This window comes from Pseudorasbora parva, chromosome 21 (genome assembly GCF_024679245.1).
Source record: "Pseudorasbora parva isolate DD20220531a chromosome 21, ASM2467924v1, whole genome shotgun sequence".
Taxonomy (NCBI): domain Eukaryota; kingdom Metazoa; phylum Chordata; class Actinopteri; order Cypriniformes; family Gobionidae; genus Pseudorasbora; species Pseudorasbora parva.
Window position 1 is genome coordinate 4,771,246 of NC_090192.1, and position 16,227 is coordinate 4,787,472.

The following is a 16,227-nucleotide window of genomic DNA, read 5'->3' on the forward strand; positions in this document are numbered from 1 at the left end:
TGAATAAAAGTATTTTTGGCTGTGACTCAGGCAACAAAATAGCTGCACCGCTTATCTATCAAAAAAATAATAAAATATTGATGCCAATGCCAACAATTTGTGTCCCAAAAGTTGAACTTTTCTGGGTGTTTTTTCTTTTTCTTTTTCTTATTACAGAAATTGAGACTGTCGAGGAGTGTTCGAATCATATTTTGTATGAATTGCATTTTGAATGTATTTCTGAATAACCATCACATGCATTCTGAACTCTGTCTCCTGAGTTTGCCTTGGTCTCTGCCGCTTCTCATTCTTCAAGAGTTCAGGAGGACAGAACTTTAAATGACATCAGCTGTCACAGGAACCCATTGTTGACTGAATATTATGAAATGCATTAATCATTCAGTCCATCTGTTCTTTCAGACCCCCTTGTGGCCCAGATCATTACACCGCTCTCATTAAATACTAGTTTAATTTTCACTCTTGCTGTCCGGGGATTCCAAATTAAATCCTCACGTTGTTGGGAGCAAATAAGGTAATGAGCTAATTGTCATAGAATAAAGCGATCAGAATGGCTACCGAACACGATGACGAACAGATTATCTGGCATAATTACCATTTATTTTGTAATTTAATAATGCAAAAGTGTTTTCAAGCAGACACGCTTTCAATCACATTGTGATCTGCAGCTAGAGCTCTTCTCACTGACCAGTGTTGGGGATTGGTCAGTTTCAAAAGTAATGCGTAACAAAACTCCATTACTCCCTGAAAAAATAACTTTATCTATAGGAATTTTTGCTTATTACTACAGGTCCTTCTCAAAAATGTTGCATATTGTGATAAAGTTCATTATTTTCCATAAAGTAATGATAAAAATTAAACTTTCATATATTTTAGATTCATTGCACACCAACTGGAATATTTCAGGTCTTTTATTGTTTTAATACTGATGATTTTGGCATACAGCTCATGAAAACCCAAAATCCCTATCTCAAAAAATTAGCATATTTCATCCGACCAAAAAAAGAAAAGTGTTTTTAATACAAAAAAAAAGTCAACCTTCAAATAATTATGTTCAGTTATGCACTTAATACTTGGTCGGGAATCCTTTTGCAGAAATGACTGCTTCAGTGCGGCGTGGCATGGAGGCGATCAGCCTGTGGCACTGCTGAGGTGTTATGGAGGCCCAGGATGCTTCGATAGCGGCCTTAAGCTCATCCAGAGTGTTAGGTCTTGCGTCTCTCAACTTTCTCTTCACAATATCCCACAGATTCTCTATGGGGTTCAGGTCAGGATAGTTGGCAGGCTAATTGAATACGGTAATACTACACTGTAAAACCCAACAAGTTACGGTAACTCAAACCATTTGAGGAAACCGATTGCTTCAAACCAATTAAGTTTTAAAACCATTAAGTATGAGTACTGAAAACTCATATACATTGAGTTAAATTAACTCATATTTTAGTGTTGTTTAAGTGTTAAAACTTATATTTTAGTGTTGTGTTGATCAATTATTAAGAGTAAACTGAACTTAAAGATTTTAAGTTAATTTTATTAATTCAGTTTGAATTCAGGTAACAAATCTAACTAAGTCTTAACAACTACATGGTTACTTAAATGGTTTTAGGAAACAGATTGCGGCAAATGGTTTAAGTTCATCAAACTCAAAGTGATTAAGTTACATAAGACTAAGCACAAGCTAACATTGGTACAAAATGAAGACAGAACAGGAGGGTATTTTTAAGTAATTTATTGAAATATAACATTTACATCATAAATACAGTATGCCATATGTTCACAAATATAACTAGACAAAAAATATTAGACTTTTTCACCAAATAAAACAGCACAAACATGTTTAAAAAAGTCATAACATTTAAATAACAAAACATATAAAATAAAAAAATTATGTAAAAAGGTACGTTTCCTCAAAAAGCAAAAGCTCTGTATGATCTTTAATGTACTCTAAGTGTATTGCACTGACCGAAGACTTGGCAGACATCACCACCTCATCTTTAAAGACAATCAAAGCATCCAGTGGGTTTAAAGGTAACGTTCCCTCTTCCTCCTCGACAGTAAGGATGGTGACTGTTGGCTTCTGCACCTGGTCAAGCTCCTTTTTCTATATGCATTGGAAAAAAAGTTTGTATGACACCACATATAAAAATAACCCTTGTCAGGGCAGACACCATATTTCAATTTTCATAAATAAAAAAAACGTTGTTATAAGGAACGGATTATTGTTGATTTAATTGGGCGTGTGCTTATTTAAAACCCTGTAGTTCAATTTTGTAAAGATGTTAAGTTGTTTGTCAGCAAGGTTTAATTGGGGGAAAAACATTTTCAGGGGTGTATCAGCCGAATGTTCTAGACCTTGAATTGAATGACGAATTGAATTGAATTGAATTCAAGCGATAATGCACACATTGCAAAACATTTGTTTTTCATGTCAGTATGTCATAAATAGAAAGAGGCAACAGTTTACTGTCAAAGATTTGTCGCTCACATCACGCCGCATCCAGTGTAGACAACATAACGGACTATAAGGGGCTCTTTTGTCCTGTCGCGCTGCTCACATCCGGTGTAGACAAGGTGAAACAAGACAGATTTGATTAACAAATTTTAAATGGATAATGGCAAGACATCCTTGGTGTAAATTACGTTCTTCTTTCAGATTAATATAATCAGAGCGGTATTAATAAATGTCCTGGTTAATCCAAGCATTATAATGGCAGTAAATGGCTGTCCAAAATTTGAAGCCAAAAAAGTGCATCTATTCATTATAAAAGTAATCCACATGACTCTGGAGGGTTAATAAAGTACTTCCGAAGTGAATCGATGGGTTTATATAAGAAAAATATCCATATTTAACTTGTTATAAAATAAGAAAATAACTAGTTTCCGGCGCAACGATGACGTCGGATATAGCGTAAAAAAGCATAACAGCCACGGCGTTGACGGCGGACGCAGCGTAAAAAACATAAATGATGTGACGATGATGTCGGGCGTTGCACAAGCGTTTTGAATCACGAGAGGATATTTTTCTTACACAAACCCATCGATTTAATTCAGAAGGCCTTTATTATTCCCCCGGAGCCGTGTGGAGCACTTTTAAAATGGATGGATGCACTTTTTTGGGCTACAAATTTTGGGCTGCCATTCACTGCCATTATAAAGCTTGGACGAGCCAGGACACGTATTAATATAACTCTGATTGTATTCGTCTGAAAGAAGAATGTCATTTACACCAAGGAGGACTTGAGGGGGGGAGTAAATCAGGGTGAACGATTCCTTTAAGCTTGAGCTGAGATTGGTTTATTATGTGTCAAATAAGCTTTTGCTGTGCTCAATGTATATGCTAATGAAAGCCTAAATTAAACGTTTTGAAGACTAGATTTTCAATGGACAGATTAATAAAATTCTTATGTGTTTGGAACAATATGAGGGTTGGTAATTTATGAATCATGACTGAATTTGTATTGGCAAGTGGACTATACATTTAAGACAACTTGAATGATCAACTATCAGTCACTGTAACCACACCATGCATTTATGCTGGTGGCAGCTGAAAGGTTAACATGTTGCTAAATAAATGTAATGTAGTTTTGACATGTGTCCTACCTTGTGTCTTGAAAACATCTCCTAACTCTTCCTTTTAAATAGTAACAGACCTGCCAGGATCGTAGTTTTTTTTATGATTCATGACAAGACTTCTTTCAACCACTGCAAATCTAGCATTGCCAATTACCTTACACCTTTACAAACCCAAGGCAACTTCAGAATAACTGCCAGTGAAAATATAACACACGAAATGTTTCTGTTTATATTAGGAAAGCCGACTATAACAACAACTTTCAAGACTTGACCAGTATTCTCCTGAAGCAATACAACATGACTTTGAATGATAGACAGACTGGACTTTGGACTTTAAGCCTTTTAAAAAAATCATATTGCTTCAGAAGACTTACAAGTTGTGCTAAAAGACATTTATGGTCATAATTACGTTTGCAAAAATAGCAATTCATTCAAAAATTAAAATTGAAGAACAAACTTATATTTGTATGAACATTATGTAACTGTTCATAACGTTATCATTTGCATTTTGCACAGTAACGTTACAAAATTCCATTGATTTGTTCAATGTTAATTCTAACTTACTTACTCATAGAATTGTAGCCACGTTGCTGCCATTGCACCTTCGTCTTTGCTCTGAAAAGATTTAAAACAATGTGTTAGTGTGAGTTTCAAATGAGAAAACGTCATGAGAAACAAATAACAGTTTAAAATTTTATCTAACGTTAGCAGGGGCGTAGCCATCTTTTCAGAAGTGAGGGGGACAGAAATGTCGTAATACCATTTTTTTTTTTTTTTTTTTGGACCAATATAATTTATCGCATCTCTTGCTTTTAATTGGGCAAGATATCAAATACACTGCTGAACAATAACCAATAATTAATATCTATAATATTATTCTCCTATTCTCCTTTTTTTTGTGTGCCAATTTTATGATTGGTTTATATACTACAAACACTTCTGCATTAAGACTCCATAGATTTTATGCAATGTAAAAATATATATATATATTCTGATGTAACTCATCTGTTCTCTATGTGAATATATAGTAAAATGTAATTTATTCCTGTGATCAAAGCTGAATTTATCATCATTACTCCAGTCTTCAGTGATCCTTCACTAATCATTCCCATATGAGGATCTGATGATCAACACACATTTAGGATTATTATCAGTTGTGCTGCCCATGGTGATGCTTAATTTTCTAAACATTTGTGGTAAAATTAAAAGAGAGAAATTAATACTTTTATTGATCAGACATGCATTAAATTGATCACAAGTGATATTTTTAATATTACAAATTAGATAATTTATTTAATAAATGCAAATAAATGCTGTCCATTGAACTTTCTATTTATTAAAGAATCCTGAAAAATAACATGTAGGCTATCATGGTTTCCACAACATTTTGGGAACTGTTTTCAACACAGATAATAATCATAAATGTTTCTTGATTATGAAATCCTCATCTGAGAATGATTAGTGACGGATCATGTGACACTGAAGACTGGAGTAATGATGATAAATTCAGCTTTGATCACAGGAATAAATTACTATATATTCACATAGGGAAAAAAAGCGGTTTTAATTTGTAATAATGTTCAAAATATTACTGTTTTAACTATTTTCGATTACATAAATGCAGCCGTGGTGAGCAGAATACTAAACATTAAAAAAGCTGCATTATTCATGATACTTTATTGTCAATAAATAGCCTACATTGAGATGACTTAAAAAACACACATAAAGCATATATTGTCGCACTCGTCTGATTGTCGTCGTCACGTTTCATCACTCATAACGATTGTTTTCCTTCAGCTGCAGCTCCAGCTTGACAGGGTATTACGAACCCACTTTTGGACTTTCTGTGAGAGCGCACTCCTCATATTAAGATTCGGAAAAAATTACAGGTCATGCATAGATAATTTTTTGTCTCTGAATTTAAATCTTGATGTATTCACATTGGTTTCTATGTAAATACACTTGCCCCTGACCTCAAGAAGCGCGCTATCAACCGAGTTTAGAGAAGGCTGTCGTTAGCGTCTCTGTTAACTTGTCCGCCCCCACACAGAGTAACACCGGTTCGAATCCCGCTCGGAGCGGGTCGACTAGGATCGGTGAGACCCAGTAAAAGTGCGGGGGACGAAAATACATTTTATTAAAAGTGAGGGGGACACGTATGGAGGGATTTTTCAGTCAGATTATAAACTAAAAGTCTAAAACTAAAAGTCTTAAACCAAAACTAAAAATCTAAATTTGAAACTTAAAGTCCAAGTCGAAAATGAATTTGGTATTTAGGATTGGGCATTTGGTATTTAGGATTGGGCATTTTCTATTTAGGTTTGGGCATTTGGTCATTTAGCCATTTAGGATTGAGGATTGGGGATTTGGGGATTTAGGATTGGGAATTTGGTATTTAGGATTGGGCATTTAATCATTTAGCCATTTAGGATTGAGGATTGGGGATTTAGGATTGGGCATTTGAGGATTGAGGATTGGGGAGTGTATGCAAATTAGGAGGCGTGGCCCAAATACTGGAGGCTGGGTTTGAAATGGCTGGTGCGCAGATGCATCTTATGGACAGCAGAGGGAGCTCCCAGTGCTAAGGAGCACACTTTAATGAAACCAAACGGAGCGAGTGAGCGGCTTGAGCGAGGACTGTGCGATAACTTCAACTTAATGACAGCTTTGTAACATTTGTGGCCTCAAACACAAAGTCACCAGTGAAAGGAGTGCTATCGGTCTGACGACGAGAAAGCAGCAGACAGTGCAGCAGGTAAGATGCTAACATTAGCTTCTAGTTATATAAGCTGATATTGCTAATATGCTTTAGTAGGGAATTATTATATTGGGACATGCTGCCTTGTTTTTTTAAACTGCGGTTAACCCCTCTGACATTAGTAGATACCTTTTTACACTGCACAAAAACCCCGCTGTTACATCGTCACTGGCCTTCATGATTGCTTTCCTAACCTTGTTTTTATATATATAAAAACAAGGTTAGGAAAGCAATCATGAAGGCCAGTGACGATGTAACAGCGGGGTTTTTGTGCAGTGTAAAAAGGACCGCAATATATTGCTATATTATGCTCTGACTGACATCGTCTTAACGTATACATACATACACACACAACATATGACATCAAAGAGAGGAGTCCTTATGCTTTTGCATCGCAGTACTTTGATGTCATAAACCGATAGGTCTTGCAGTGTGCAGCGTTCAAGTCGAACAAGCCTAATTTCTTTTCTCTCACAATCTTAATAAAATGTATATAGGCTATATAGCAAAAAAGAAAAAAACATAAACAAGACCATCTAGTGGCAATGGGAAAGGAGTGTATCTACTAATGCCAGAGGGGTTAACCGCAGTTTAAAAAACAAGGCAGCATGTCCCAATATAATAATTCCCTACTAAAGCATATTAGCAATATCAGCTTATATAACTAGTAGCTAATGTTAGCATCTTACCTGCTGCACTGTCTGCTGCTTTCTCGTCGTCAGACCGATAGCACTCCTTTCACTGGTGACTTTGTGTTTGAGGCCACAAATGTTACAAAGCTGTCATTAAGTTGAAGTTATCGCACAGTCCTCGCTCAAGCCGCTCACTCGCTCCGTTTGGTTTCATTAAAGTGTGCTCCTTAGCACTGGGAGCTCCCTCTGCTGTCCATAAGATGCATCTGCGCACCAGCCATTTCAAACCCAGCCTCCAGTATTTGGGCCACGCCTCCTAATTTGCATACACTCCCCAATCCTCAATCCTCAAATGCCCAATCCTAAATCCCCAATCCTCAATCCTAAATGGCTAAATGATTAAATGCCCAATCCTAAATACCAAATTCCCAATCCTAAATCCCCAAATCCCCAATCCTCAATCCTAAATGGCTAAATGACCAAATGCCCAAACCTAAATAGAAAATGCCCAATCCTAAATAGAAAATGCCCTATCCTAAATACCAAATGCCCAATCCTAAATACCAAATTCATTTTCGATTTGGACTTTAAGTTTCAAATTTAGATTTTTAGTTTTGGTTTAAGACTTTTAGTTTTAGACTTTTATTTTATAATCTGACTGAAAAATCCCTCCATAGACACGTCCCCCCCGTCCCCCGCGTAATCTACGCCCATGAACGTTAGCAAAACAGGATCTAAAATGCTCCTCAAGTCACTTTGTTCACCCCGGAGCTTCAGCTGCTTTAGTCAAATTAACTAGCATCACATATGATAGAGGAAACTCGAATTCGATTAACAATACATTTAAAACGGTTGTAATATAAGGAATGCGTGAGTTTGCATTAACGTTACCTTTTGCTTTAACATAGTTACCGTCACTGTGGCACGAGAGACGTGGAAAGATGGCCAGCTGTCTCTAAAGCCAGCGTTTATCTGTCCGACTGTGAGAAAGCACAAACATATATTTTTTAATTCCCCGCTGACAAACTGCAGTGTAAAACAGCATAATTAACTCCAAACGTGTACATTACCGTTGATAACACTGGTGCAATAGCGCATTTGCTCCTAATGTTAGATTGTTTGCTGGCTAACTTTACACACAACATTACTGAGCTGGTTAATCTTCGGATAAACATAAAAGAGGTACGAAAATAACACTGAAAACGTTCAAACATGAGCGAAATATGAATAAATAAGTTTGAAACGCTTACCTTTTGTTTTTCTTGACTGTAGCGCGAGCCGTCCTGCTGTGACTGGACTGAAGGAGGGAAAATGGCGCGGTTTTTGTTACCTCGGAAACTCACTGGGATGATACTTTGACATGACTAAATGTAATGACTTTAAAAGAGCTTAATGTAAGACTGTAGGCTTAATATGAGGTAGATTAATGTATATACTATTGTTTATTTATTTATTTTATCAGCTTTTAGTTATTTAATTGGCCATAGATGTAAAATACTAGATTAAATAAATATCTGTAACTTAAACCATTAGAGTTAAAAAGTTTTAGTAACTTATTTAGATTGAGGTTTGCTTTCAATAATACATTTTTGAGTTAACATCACACATATTTGTTAAGTTGAATTAACTTTTTTGGTAACATTAAGTAAAATGAACTTATTTCATTTAGTGAATTTCACTGTTAGGTTTTACAGTGTATGGTCAGTAAACCATTTACCAGTGGTTTTGGCACTGTGAGCAGGTGCCAGGTCGTGCTGAAAAACCAAATCTTCATCTCCATAAAGCTTTTCAGCAGATGGAAGCATGAAGTGCTCCAGAATCTCCTGATAGCTAGCTGCATTGACCTTGTCCTTGATAAAACACAGTGGACCAACACCAGCAGCTGACATGGCACCCCAGACCATCACTGACTGTGGGTACTTGACACTGGACTTCAGGCATTTTGGCATTTCCTTCTCCCCAGTCTTCCTCCAGACTCTGGCATCTTGATTTCTGAAGGACATGCAAAATTTGCTTTCATCCGAAAAAAGTACTTTGGACCACTGAGCAACAGTCCAGTGCTGCTTCTCTGTAGCCCAAAAGTGTCTTGCCCAGGGGAATGCGGCACCTGTAGCCCATTTCCTGCTCACGCCTGTGCACGGTGGCTCTGGATGTTTCTACTCCAGACTCAGCCCACTGCTTCCGCAGGTCCCCCAAGGTCTGGAATCGGTCCTTCTCCACAATCTTCCTCAGGGTCCGGTCACCTCTTCTCGTTGTGCAGCGTTTTTTGCCACACTTTTTCCTTCCCACTGAGGTGCCTTGATACAGCACTCTGGGAACAGCCTATTCGTTCAGAAATGTCTTTCTGTGTCTTACCCTCTCACTTGAGGGTGTCAATGATGGCCTTCTGGACAGCAGTCAGGTCGGCAGTCTTACCCATGATTGCGGTTTTGAGTAATGAACCAGGCTGGGAGTTTTTAAAAGCCTCAGGAATCTTTTGCAGGTGTTTAGAGTTAATTAGTTGATTCAGATGATTAGGTTAATAGCTCGTTTAGAGAACCGTTTCATGATATGCTAATTTTTTTTAGACAGGAATTTTGGGTTTTCATGAGCTGTATGCCAAAATCATCAGTATTAAAACAATAAAAGACCTGAAATATTTAAGTTAGTGTGCAATGAATCTAAAATATATGAAAGTTAAATTTTTATCATTACATTATGGAAAATAATTAACTTTATCACAATATGCTAATTTTTTGAGAAGGACCTGTATGGTTCTGTTGGTCAGCAGCAAAGACATTCCCTCCACTAGAAGTTGCCTATTCTAAACAAAAGCGATTGATGAAAAAAGCGATTGACGATTGTTTGAGTGCAACATCTTGGGACATATGGTCTTCACCTCACAGCCGGTGGAAAATAGGACTCGGGCAGAAATCACGTTCATGCATGCAGGTATTAACGTTACTGTAGTGTGAAGCGAGTGTTGCGGAGCTGAGCACAGTTGCTGAAGCGACTGATACACAGACACACGGCTCGCAGGCACCGGGACTTTTATCATGACGGGACACATTCGCCGGGCGCCTGCACTGATCCGCTCTTCCGGATATGATTATAAGGTAAAGCATATATCATATTAGATACATTAAAGTGTGTTGAAAATGATGCTATGACGTTTCTCCGTGCGTTCACTAGTTCACACTGCTAAGAGTAAAGCGCTCCTGCCAAATAAAACACGAAACCGAGGGTAGCTCAGGCCACTTCCTCAAACGCTATGCTGAAACGTCCCGGTCCTTGGTTAAAATAGCATTTTTCTTACAATTTACAAATAGTTGGACCCATGGTGTATTGTAAATACTCAACTGAACAAAATATATACCACTGGCCTAGTGGATTTTGGATATTTTACTGCAAAAATACTACATAGTGCACCTTTAATAAAGTGAGATTAAATACATAAAGTATATTTGTGTTTTTAACATATCGAATTATTGCAGGTTTGAGTAATATTCTGAGTTTGCATTTCACTGTTTTGTTCATTTTGAGGAATACTGAAATTTTTCTTTAAATGTCTGCTCACATTTAGTCTATATATCTACAATACCATCATATTCACACAGCGCACACAACGCCTTTCTCCTGATTCCGCTCAACATGAGGACAGTAAAAGGAACTCATTAAATCAGATATTTTGTTGCAAATTTGAATGAAATGCCTTCCTTTTCTAATTACTTGAAAAAAGTTATCTGATCACATTTTTGCATTACTTGTAATATGACTATTTTTCAGAATTCAGACTTTTTTTCTCAGAAATTGTGATTTTATTTTTCAGAATTGCGACTTTATAAATAACAATTATAGAAAATATAGACTTTAAAAAAGCTATAAAAAATAACAATGTAATTATATATATATTTAAAGTAAAAAACTAATATATATATATATATATATATATATATATATATATATATATATATATATATATATATATAAAATAAAATTCAAAATATTAAGAAAAATTATATAAATGATCCAAAAATAATTAGACCTTATGTTTCAGCTACTCGGGGATATTCAGCTCTTTAATGAGTGTTTTGGAGAGACTTCAGAAAAGATAGTGAGCTTTGCCAAGAAGGTACAGAGAGCCACCTGCCTTCTTAATAACCCCTCAAACCCTTTTAGAAAACATCCCACCATCTTTAATCTTCTAAAGAGCATCTCAGAGGGGAAAAAAAGATAGATTTACAAAACAGTCATCTCGCAGAACAGAAGATTCTTCAAAGCCAATATTTGAGCTCATCAAACAGTTACATAAAGACACAAGCATCACTGTTGTCTTCCGGCACGTTGCACACGTCTCATCACATAATGCTGCGCTTTGCAGATCTGTCATTATTTTGACTTATTCCCTCTCCCAAGGACGCAGAGCGTCTGTAAGGTATGTGGTAATCACTTTGACACTGAATGGCAGTATCAGATGCTTTCATGTAGGAAATCACCCATCAGCTGACTGTCAGTGGGTGGAAGCCCACACAACTCCACTTTTATTTATGTTTCTATAAAAACACACACGGTCCTCAGCTTGAAAATAAGTGTTAGTCGCTCAAGAGCAATTCTCCCTGACGATCAAACCATTTCAGTTATTTTTGGGGGTGGGTGAAAAGAGACATCACAGAAAGAGTTCCACAGCATAGGGGGCCTCAATTCCCATAAATCCCACCACACAAGCATGGCAACAGTAGCTGCATAGCAACCGGTTGCTAAAGAGACGCCGCCGAAGGGTTGACTTGCTTACTTGGCAAGTGAGCCGTGCAAAAACGGAATTCCCGAGTGACTGGTAAAAGGCCCAGGTTGCTATGGTGACCTCATGGAAGTGATGGAGCTCTGGCATGTGCTTCCTCCACATGATGCAGGATTGCAATAGACACATTTGCACCGACATGAATAAACAGGTCCAATAAGACGCTTGAAACACTCCAACTAATTGATTGGCCAATAATCTGGCAGAGGAGATGATTCATGCTCACATATATAGCTACTTTATCTTTCCCTTAAGCAAAAGTTAGTGATACTGTACAACTTTTCATTTTCTCCCATTTTTGTAAAACAAACAAACAAAAAAATGTTTTTAAATTAAATGATTAAATAAATACTTAGAAAAAACAATTATTTTTTAATAAATAAAAACATTTTATACTTTTCTATTTTAAAAATAATTGTTTATATTCTGGATAAAATAAGCACCTCTTAATTCATATTTAAAAAAAGTTTGTTTTCTGGAATAATTAATAGAAAATAAATAAAAGCACATCTTAATTTTCTATTTTAATTTAAAAAAAAGAAAAAGAAAAAAGAATTGTTTATATTCTGTATTAATTAATAGAAAACAACATTTTTACACTTATTTAAAAATTAATACAAATTGTTTATATTCTGGATTAAATAGAAAAATAAGAGCACTTCTTAATTTCTATTTTAGAGCAAATAAATAAGCACATCTTAATCCACATATATATATATATATATATATATATATATATATATATATATATATATATATATATATATATATATATATATATATATATACACACACACACACACACACACACACACTGGATGAATTAATAGGAAATAAATAAAAGCACTTAATTTCTATTTTAATAGAATACAATAATTGTTTATATTCTGGATTAAATTATAGAAAATAAATAGGAACTTCTTGAATCATATTTTTAAAAGCGTGTTTTTATATTCTGGATTAATTAATAGAAAATAGATAACTGCACTTAATTCATATTTTAAAAATATATATTCTGGATTAATTAGCTAAAAAACAAAAGCTACATTGTTTATATTCTGTATTAATAGAAAAATAAAAGCACTTGATTTCTATTTTAAAAGAATAATTACAAATTGTTTATATTATGGAGTAATTAATCGAAAGTAAATAAAAACTTCTTAAATTGATATTTACAAAAATATATAAAATTTGTTTATATTCTGGATTAATTCATATATAATAAAAGCATTTTTCTAGATAAATGATGTTTAACTGGAATCACGGTAACATTCATGATATCTAAAATGGCCGCATCTGGTTCCAATGGAGAAATGCATTCATAAAAACAAAATAAACAGCTTTTAATGTCACCTTAGCCCCTAACGTCCAAACGTGATGTGATATCAAAGTCTTTAAAAGACAGTCTAGACTCGAATTGATCTGGCTTATGTTTCAAATAATATCAGACATATGGGCCTGTGTTCCCAAACCCTTCTGTTCCCCAGCCAAACGGAAACACATCCACCAGGACTGGATCCCGACCACAACACAGGCAGCTGTGTGGAAAAGTGTTAAGAGGAACGTTTTCTTAGACGTTTATCTCATTTCTAAACACTCTGAATTATGATGACAAATCCTCCAATAATAAAACGGCTTTAGAGCAGCAGTCATATATAAAAGATTTAAATGCAGGTCCATTATTTAGAAAATATACAAAAAAATTAGTCCACATAATTAAAATTGAGGGCAGACAAGATCATTTTAAGCCAGAGAGTTGCTATCTTCCCTCATTTGCTTGAAATGTTACACCAGAGTAAGGCGGCGTATCTCCAGCACCAAAGAAAGTCAAATGATAGGACAGATAGGACAGAGACATGATAACTCTAAAACCTGCTCCAGTATGATAATTGCCACTGTGGTCTCACTGGGTCATATTTTCAGGCGAGGTCTAGAGACACCAACTTGAAGTGCTAAATAATGACTGTTTCAGACAAGTTTAAGGCACTCTTCCTCTCTGCCATTGCTCACCCCAGTCACATCACTGCTGGAGCCAACAGTCCGTGCATTTACATGCACTTTAAAAGATCAATTTAAAACAATAATTCATCTTATGCTAATACATAAACAACGAGTACTAGTGTGTTCACACACAAACAAACAAAAAATATATGAATGGAAAAGTACACTACCGAAATGATGTCCTTAATTAACCAAAAAGAACGAATTCTGCATCTGAAATTGTTCTGGCAATTGTACACCAAAAGAGTAGTAAGTCCAAATACATGGTATTTGAAAACCATTAGGCGAAAAGTTCCCGGATGACCTTCTATTTCTGCTAAAACTCAGAAATGTGCATACGATGGACACTTAAGGCCAGGGGCGTAGCCATCTTTTCAGAAGTGAGGGGGACAGAAATGTCGTAATGACATTTTTTTTTTTTGGACCAATATAATTTATCGCATCTCTTGCTTTTAATTGGGCAAGATATCAAATACACTGCTGAACAATAACCATTAATTAATATCTATAATGTTATTCTCCTATTTTTTATGCCAATTTTATGATTGGTTTATATACTACAAACACTTCTGCATTAAGACTTTGCAGATTTTATGCAATGTAAAAAAAAAAAAAAAAGTATTCTAATGTAAACCATGCTGTTCTCTATGTGAAAATATAGTAAAGTGTAATTTATTCCTGTGATCAAAGCTGAATTTATCATCATTACTCCAGTCTTCAGTATCACATGATCCTTCACTAATCATTCTCATATGAGGATCTGATGATCAACACACATTTATGATTATTATCAGTTATGCTGCTCATGGTGATGCTTAATTTTTGTGGAAACCATCTAAACATTTGTGGTAAAATTAAAAAAAGAGCTAAATTAATACTTTTATTGATCAGACATGCATTAAATTGATCACAAGTGATATTTTTAATATTACAAATTAGATAATAATTGATTTAATAAATGCAAATAAATGCTGTCCATTGAACTTTCTATTCAAAAAATTCTATTCAAAAATTCTATAGAATCCTGAAAAATAACATGTAGGCTATCATGGTTTCCACAACATTTTTAAGCAGCACAACTGTTTTCAACACAGATAATAATCATAAATGTTTCTTGATTATGAAATCCTCATATGAGAATAATTAGTGAAGGATCATGTGACACTGAAGACTGGAGTAATGATGATAAATACAGCTTTGATCACAGGAATAAATTACTATATATTCACATAGGAAAAAAGCTGTTTTAATTTGTAATAATGTTTCAAAATATTACTTTTTTAACTATTTTTCATTACATAAATGCAGCCTTGGTGAGCAGAAGATACTAAACATTAATCACATGATAGCCTACTTTATTGTCAATAAATAGCCTACATCGAGATGACTTGAAAAACACACATAAAGCATATATTGTCCCAATCGTCTGATTGTCGTCGTCACGTTTAATCTCTCATAACGATTGTTTTCCTTCAGCAGCGTGACTGGGTATTACGAATCCACTATTGGACTTTCTATGTGAGCGCCCTCCTCATATTAGGAATCGAAAAAAATTACAGGTCATGCATAGATTATTTTTTGTCTCTGAATTTAAATCTTGATGTATTCACATTGGTTTCTATGTAAATACACTTCCCCTGACCTCAAGAAGCGCGCTATAAACCGAGGTTAGAGAAGGCTGTTTTTAGTGTCCCTGTTAACTTGGCCGTCGCCGCGCAGGGTAACGCCGGATCGAATCCCGCTCGGAGCGGGTCGACTAGGATCGGTGAGACCTGGTAAAAGTGCGGGGGACGAAAATACATTTCATTAAAAGTGAGGGGGACATGTCCCCCGCGTCCCCCGCGTAATCTACGCCCATGCTTAAGGCCACATGAGACTACGGGAGAGGATTTATGAATGGTAAAGTAACTGACACTGATAGGTCATAAGATAACAAGAACATGGCAAATGTATATCCGAATTTCACTCATATTACCCATATTCATTCTAGAACACACATTTTAACTGATTTTTTGTGTGTGTGTTTTTTTGGGGTACACTTTATTTTAAGGTGTCAGAGTTACAGTGTAATTATATAAATAATATATATAAATATATATATAAACAAAAATAATTACTTTAATCGACAAATTGTCATTTTGTTCTGGCCTGTGTCAGTCTCCTACGCAGTTTAATTATTTTTGTTTGTTTCTTTTTGCACACAAACAGTATTCTAGCCCCTTCATTAAAGTAAGGTTGAACCACTGGAGTCACATGGCTATTTTAACCATGTCTTTCCTGCTGTCTATAGAGGGGTCAGAGAGCTCTCGGATTTCATCCAAAATATCTTCACTTGTGGTTCAAAGATGAACAAAGGTCTTATGGGTTTGGAATGACATGAGGGTGAGAAAATGATTTAATTCTTGGGAGAACATGAAATATTTTCAAAATGCATGTTATACATCTTATTGTGAATGGTAACACATTCACTATAAACTACGACTTTGCCT